Consider the following 7,462-nt stretch of genomic DNA (forward strand, 5'->3'; position numbering starts at 1 on the left):
AACAAATATCTAATAAAATAACACAATATTACATTTAGTTCATAATATTCAAAATACCCAAAATTATACTACGTAGCTCCCTCTACATGAGGTCTCAAAATATAAGGAAAAAGGACTTTGATGCAATATTACTTGACCCCAGCTTCTAACACTTCTTCACTGGCCCCTCAGCTTGTGAAGTAAATGCAACACCTGCTACATCTGCTCACGTACCACTGTACGATCATCGCAGTACACACGCACACAACGACATAGAAAGAAATGCAAGGGTGAGCTTACCAAACTTAAAATAAAATCATATATATAGAGCAAAATATTTCTCACAGCAATAATCTCATGCATTTCCAGCCCATCTAATGCACAGCATGAAAACAGTTTCCAACTGGTTTCACAGCCTAAGTAATCCAGAAGGAACCGAGCCGGTCCGGGAGCGACCCATTCCGGTATCTGGATCCAGACAGCACAGCACAACAGCTCAGCATGAACTTACCGTTACATGTCTACCCACCTAAATATGTAACTCGGCTCTATAATGATGCAAAATATATATCTCAGCATGATGCACACCGCCAAAGTTATTTTAACAGCTCAGCTAAGGCAAGTTTAAGATAGATCAGCCAAAATCTCAGCATTTTAAATCAATTAACAGCAGTTACAGCTTAGAAAATAGCTTTTATTCAATAGATCTAACAAAAATCATATTCAAAACATCTTAAAATAGCATATTAAACCGTTCAAAACATAGTTCATAGGTTAAAGTAAACTCCCCTTACCTCAGAAAGATGATTCACACTAGATCTACCGAATATTACGTGTTTTAATGCAAGATTCACCGAAGATTCGGCTTTAGAACAAAGTTTCTCCTAAGAACACCATGAACTTCTATGAGAAAGAGAAGGAGAAGAGAAACGAACGGTAAATCTAGCTTCAAACTTAAAGAAACTTACTTCAAATCCCTCAGAATAGACGTAGAATCTCAGATCTGGCAAGAAATCTAAGTTTAGGAAGGTTTAGTATGAGAGAAATTGTGGTATTTGGCCTTAGAACCTTGGATAGGGGTGAAGAAATGAAATTTTCGTGTGAAACCCCCTTTTTATAGAAAATTTTCAAAATTTACTGTTCATCGCCGGAAACACTGTTCACTGCCTTACTGTTCATGCCAGAAACACTATTCAGGACACTATTCATGCCGGAAAATACTGTGCACGCGTACTGTACATGCACTGTACGCGTGTGTGACGTCAGCCATGACGTCATGATGATGTCACTGATGACGTCAGCAGTCACTGTAAATACACGGTTTTCACTGTTTATACGCGGTTTGCACTGTTCATACACGGTTTGTACGTGGTTTGCACTGTTTATAGGCGGTTTTACTGTTCATCTGACATTGTTCATACGGTACTGTTCACTTTTTTTTTTTTTTTTTTAAATAATTTCAAACTCCATCTAAATCTATTCCAATACCAAATAATCCTTCAATTAACATTGAACAAGTATAAAATATTATAGATTACTCAATAATAAATCTCTAGCCTGACAATTCTCCCCCCGAAAATAAATTTTCGTCCTAAAAAATTTTATCACTCAAAGAAAAGATGAGGGTACAACTTTCTCATTCTTTCCTCTAACTCCCATGTGGCATCACCAGTTACTGGGTCCCAAACAACTTTTACTAACCGAATAGATTTGCCTCTAAGTTCCTTAACTCTAGTTTCCTCGATACAAGCAGCTGGGACCTCCACAGACAAATTATCTCGTAACTCCACAACATCAGGCTCAATTACATGAGACGAATCAGGAACATACTTTCTTAACTGCGACACATGGAAAACATTATGTAGTCCTGACAACTGAGGTGGTAGCACTAATTCATAGGCTACTGGTCCTCTACGATGTAATATCTGATACGGTCCTATGAACTTAGGTGTTAACTTCTTGGCTCTTAAGGCTCGCCCCACACCTGTAGTGCGTGATACTCTCAAGAATACGTGATCACCAACCTTAAATTCTAGAGGCCTTCTGCGTCGGTCAGCATAAGATTTCTGTCGACTCTGGGTAGCTCTCAGATTTTCTTTAATAAGTTCAACTTTCTCCTTAGTTTCTTGCAGCATTTCAGGTCCAACCATCAAATGTACTCCATATTGGAACCAACAGATAGGGGTTCTACACCTCCTACCATACAGAGCTTCAAATGGTGCCATATCTATACTCGAATAGTAGCTATTATTATAAGTGAATTCTACCAAAGGAAGCATATCCTCTCAATTACTCTTCTGCTCTACAATACAAGTCCGCAATAAGTCCTCTAAGGTCTGAATAGTACGCTCAGATTGACCATCTGTCTGCGGATGATATGCAGAACTCAACCTCAACTGTGTGCCCATAGCCTCTTGGAAACACTGCCAAAACTGGGAAGTGAATCGAGGATCCCTATCAGAGATAATACTAGAAGGTACTCCATGTAACCTGACAATCTCTCTAATGTACAATTCTACTAATTTCTCCAAGCTAAAGGTCATGTTAATTGGCAAGAAATGCGCACTCTTGGTTAGCCTATCAACTATGACCCATACAGCATCATGATTTTTAACTGTTCTAGGTAGATGGGAAACAAAGTCCATAGTCACATGGTCCCACTTCCACTCTGGAATTTTCATTGTCTGCAACTCTCCTGGAGGGCTTTGGTGCTCCGCCTTTGCCTTCTGGCAAGTCAAACAAGCTTTAACAAATTCAGCTATCTCTCGCTTCATGCTTGGCCACCAAAACATCTACTTTAAATCTTAATACATCATAGTAACACCAGGATGAATGTTGAGACTACCCTTATGTCCTTCTTCTAGAATTGCTCTCTTTAATTCAGTATCTCTAGGGACACAAACTCGACCTTGGCATTTGAGAATACCATCAGTACCTTTACTAAAACCCTTTGCTTTATCTGTCCCTAAGAGAAATACAATCCGACATAACATCGGATCCCACAGTTGTTTGTCTTTAATTTCCTGTAAGAAATTATTAGTCACCACAATTCGGCTACAACTAATCTTTTCAGGTGATAAGTCCACATGTATGTTCAGATCTTGGAATTTTTCTACCAAAAGAGTTTCACTAACTCTTAAGGAGAATGCCTGAACCACATTCCTACTTAATGCATCGGCCACTACGTTAGCTTTTCCTGGATGGTATTGGAGCTGAAAATCATAATCCTTAAGGAATTCCACCCAATGTCTCTGCCTCATGTTTAACTCTCGTTGATCAAATAAATACTTCAGACTCTTGTGATCACTATACACAGCAAACCGAGCTCCATAAAGATAGTGCCGCCACACCTTTAGAGCAAAAACGACAGCAGCTAACTCAAGGTCGTGAATCGGGTAATTTCGCTCATGAGTTTGCAATTGGCGGGATGCATAAGCTACCACTCTCTTATCTTGCATTAACACACATCCCAATCCCTGATGGGAAGCATCACAATACACCTCGAACGGTCGACTAGTATCAGGGAGAATCAACACCGGCGAGGAAGTTAATCTCTGCTTCAACTCATTAAAGCTTTGTTCACATTCCTCAGTCCATGCAAAGGGTTGTTCACGGCGAGTTAACCGTGTTAATGGTGCAGCTATCTTCGCAAATCCCTCTATAAATCTCCGGTAGTAGCCTGCTAGGCCCACAAAACTATGAATCTCTGTGACTGTCTTAGGCCTTTCCCACTGCAACACCGCTTCAACTTTGGAAGGATCAACTGCAATTCCCTTAGCGGATATAACATGGCCAAGGAACTTCACTTCCTCTAACCAAAACTCACACTTAGACAATTTAGCATACAACTGCTTTTCCCTTAAAATACTAAGTACAGTCCTCAAATGCTCTGCATGTTCCTCTGACAAACTAGAATAAATCAAAATATCATCAATAAAGACTACCACAAATCGATCCAGGAAAGGTCTAAAGATCCGATTCATGTAGTCCATAAACACAGCTGGAGCATTTGTGACTCCAAAAGGCATCACTATATACTCATAGTGGCCATATGTAGTGCGAAAAGCAGTCTTAGGAATATCTTCATTCTTCACTCGGATCTGATGGTACCCAGACTTCAAATCAATCTTAGAGAATATCTTAGCACCTCTCAGCTGATCCATCAAATCATCGATTCGCGGCAACGGGTACTTATTCTTAATTGTTAACTTATTTAACTTGCGATAATCATCACATAATCTAGAACTTCCGTCTTTCTTTTTTACCAAGAGAACTGGTGCTCCCCAAGGTGATACACTTGGCCTAATCATCTGTTTCCGCATTAGATCCTCGATCTTCTCCTTAAGTTCCATCAACTCTTTCGGCGCCATTCTGTAAGGTGCTACAGACACTGGCTCAGCTCCAGGGATCAAATCTATAGAAAACTCCACCTCTCTACGTGGAGGTATTCCAGGAATATCCTCAGGAAAAATCTCAGGGAACTCTCGTACTACTGGTATTGACTGAAGGCTTTGCTCTACTTCTGCATTCATAACTCCCAACAAAACAAAACAAGATACTCCCTCACCTAAGGATGTTTCTACCTGTCGAGTAGAAATTAATTCCACACAGCCTTGCTGCTCAGGAAAGATTAAACACCTCCGGCCACAATCAATTAGCACACGATTGGCAGTTAGCCAATCCATACCTAGGATTACATCTAACCCTGACATCGGGATACAAATAAGGTTTACTTTGTACTTTCGTCCCTCAATTACTATAGGGCACCTAACACAAACCGTTGAAGTCTTAATCGAACTTAAAGTAGGTGTTGATACTACCAATTCACATCCTAGATCGTTCACTGGTAACCCTAAGGTTCTAACACAAATGTCCGCAATAAAAGAGTGCGTGGCTCCTGAATCAAACAATACAGAAAGAGAAGTACCTGCCACTACCGCTGTCCCCTGAACGAGATCCGTTGCCTGAGCTGCCTCTGATGCAGAAGTAGTGAATACACGTCCCTCTGCTCTCGATCTGGTTGTCGTTGGAGCCCTAATCACTTTAGGCCTAACAGCGTGCAAGGCGCTAGCAGAAGACGAAACTGCCCCACTAGGCGTAGGACAGTCCCTAGCAAGATGCCCTGGCTGCTGGCAGGAGAAGCAAACCCTGACATCAGCCTGTGGGCACTGGCTCAGGTAGTGTGGCCCACCACACCTGAAACATTTGACAATCTGCGGCACTGAGGCTCTAGGAGCAGAAGAAGTTGCTCCCCTAGGCTGAAATGTAGAAGTAGCAGTCCCTATTGGCACCGGGGCTGATGCTGCCGATCCTCTCGACTGAGATGGTCGAGATTGCTGTTGGCGTAGCGACCGACTGTAGGGGCCCTTCTTAGCACCCTTACTTCCATTACCATAGCTACTAGCAGGTCTACTAGATGAAGCCTTCCCAACTCCACCAACATCCTCTACATTAAGACTCTCTATAATGGTGGCTTGATCCACCAAGTCAGCAAATTTAGTAATCCTGAGTGGAATCAAAATCCTCTTTATGTCAGTTCTCAGCCCGTCTGAAAACCTCTGACATCTCCACTCCTCCGAGGTCGGGTGAGAATAAAATCTGTAAAGCCGCTCAAACTGTTTTGCATACTCATAGACTGATGAGTTTCCTTGCACCAAGTTTAGAAACTCCCGCTCTTTGGCAGCACGAACATGGGAAGGGAAAAACTTTCCCAGAAAACTACTTCTAAATACAGCCCAAGTGATGACTTCACCTCGGGCTTCCAGCATAGCACGAGCTCCGTGCCACTACATCTCTGCATCCCCTATCAGCATATAAGTAGCATATAACACCTTCCTCTCTTCGGCGCAACCTATAGTTAGGAAGATCTTCTCAATCTCCCTGATCCAGAGTTCAGCAGCATCTGGTCCATCCACTCCCGTGAATTGAGGAGGATCATTCTTCCTGAACTCTGACAAACCATGGTATTCAGGAGGAGGTGCAGCTGAGGCAGAAGCTGCTGCTGCTGCCTGTGCTGCAGCAGCGGCTTGGTTTGCAGCTTGCTGCTGCTGAATCATATCTAGACTCTGCCTAACAGTGGCTGCCATGGCTTCCATGGCGTGAGCCATTTGGTTCACGTCAGCAGGAGGGGGAGGGTTTGTAGCAGATCTCCTCGGTCTAGCCATCCTAATATATATAGACTAGCTTAGTTTACTAACGTTTAATACATTCAGCAATACCATCACATAACTATATTCACAGATTCAGCTTACAGTGATATATTCATATTTAGTATATCATAACAATTTAATCAATTTAGCATTAAGCACAACATCATATCAACATTCACACAACATAGCAAACACACTTATCTCAACAATCATTTATAGCTTAGCTTAACAACTTTTTATTCATGCAGCATGAATCGCCTATAGCTCACTCCAGTATCATATACCAAGATTTCCTACATCTGTCGTGTCTGAGAACCGAGGTGATCAAGCTCGTTCCCTCACAACCTGATGATTAGAAATTATGATATATGATTCACAGCTAAAATTGACATGTCTAATATGCACAACCGACGTCTAACAACCTCACCCTGTAGGTTTACCTAAACCATGCTCTGATACCACTAAAATGTCACGACCCCTTTTATAAGGAACCGAGAACATTGTTTCTACATCACAAACTTATTTAAAATAAATAAAGTATAGAGAATATAAGTATGAAATTCTCTTCTCATTCAAAATAAAACAGTTTCTTACAACAAATATCTAATAAAATAACACAATATTACATTTAGTTCATAATATTCAAAATACCCAAAATTATACTACGTAGCTCCCTCTACATGAGGTCTCAAAATATAAGGAAAAAGGACTTTGATGCAATATTACTTGACCCCAGCTTCTAACACTTCTTCACTGGCCCCTCAGCCTGTGAAGTAGATGCAACACCTGCTACATCTGCTCACGTACCACCGTACGATCATCGCAGTACACACGCACACAACGACATAGAAAGAAATGCAAGGGTGAGCTTACCAAACTTAAAATAAAATCATATATATAGAGCAAAATATTTCTCACAGCAATAATCTCATGCATTTCCAGCCCATCTAATGTACAACATGAAAACGGTTTCCAACTGGTTTCACAGCTTAAGTAATCCAGAAGGAACCGAGCCGGTCCGGGAGCGACCCATTCCGGTATCTAGATCCAGACAGCACAGCACAGCAGCTCAGCATAAACTTACTGTTACATGTCTACCCACCTAAACATGTAACTCGGCTCTATAATGATGCAAAATATATATCTCAGCATGATGCACACCGCCAAAGTTATTTTAACAGCTCAGCTAAGGCAAGTTTAAGATAGATCAGCCAAAATCTCAGCATTTTAAATCAATTAACAGCAGTTACAGCTTAGAAAATAGCTTTTATTCAATAGATCTAACAAAAATCATATTCAAAACATCTTAAAATAGCATATTAAACCGTTCAAAA

General features: G+C 41.1%; 1 pseudogene; it reads right to left on the reverse strand.

The window, feature by feature from the left end:
- Positions 1 to 1,598: 1,598 nt before the first annotated feature.
- LOC113870156 lies at positions 1,599 to 5,747 on the reverse strand (annotated as a pseudogene).
- Positions 5,748 to 7,462: the final 1,715 nt, after the last annotated feature.

The sequence above is a fragment of the Abrus precatorius genome, unplaced genomic scaffold (assembly GCF_003935025.1).
Source record: "Abrus precatorius isolate BTA unplaced genomic scaffold, Abrus_2018 Scaffold6, whole genome shotgun sequence".
NCBI classification, from domain to species: domain Eukaryota; kingdom Viridiplantae; phylum Streptophyta; class Magnoliopsida; order Fabales; family Fabaceae; genus Abrus; species Abrus precatorius.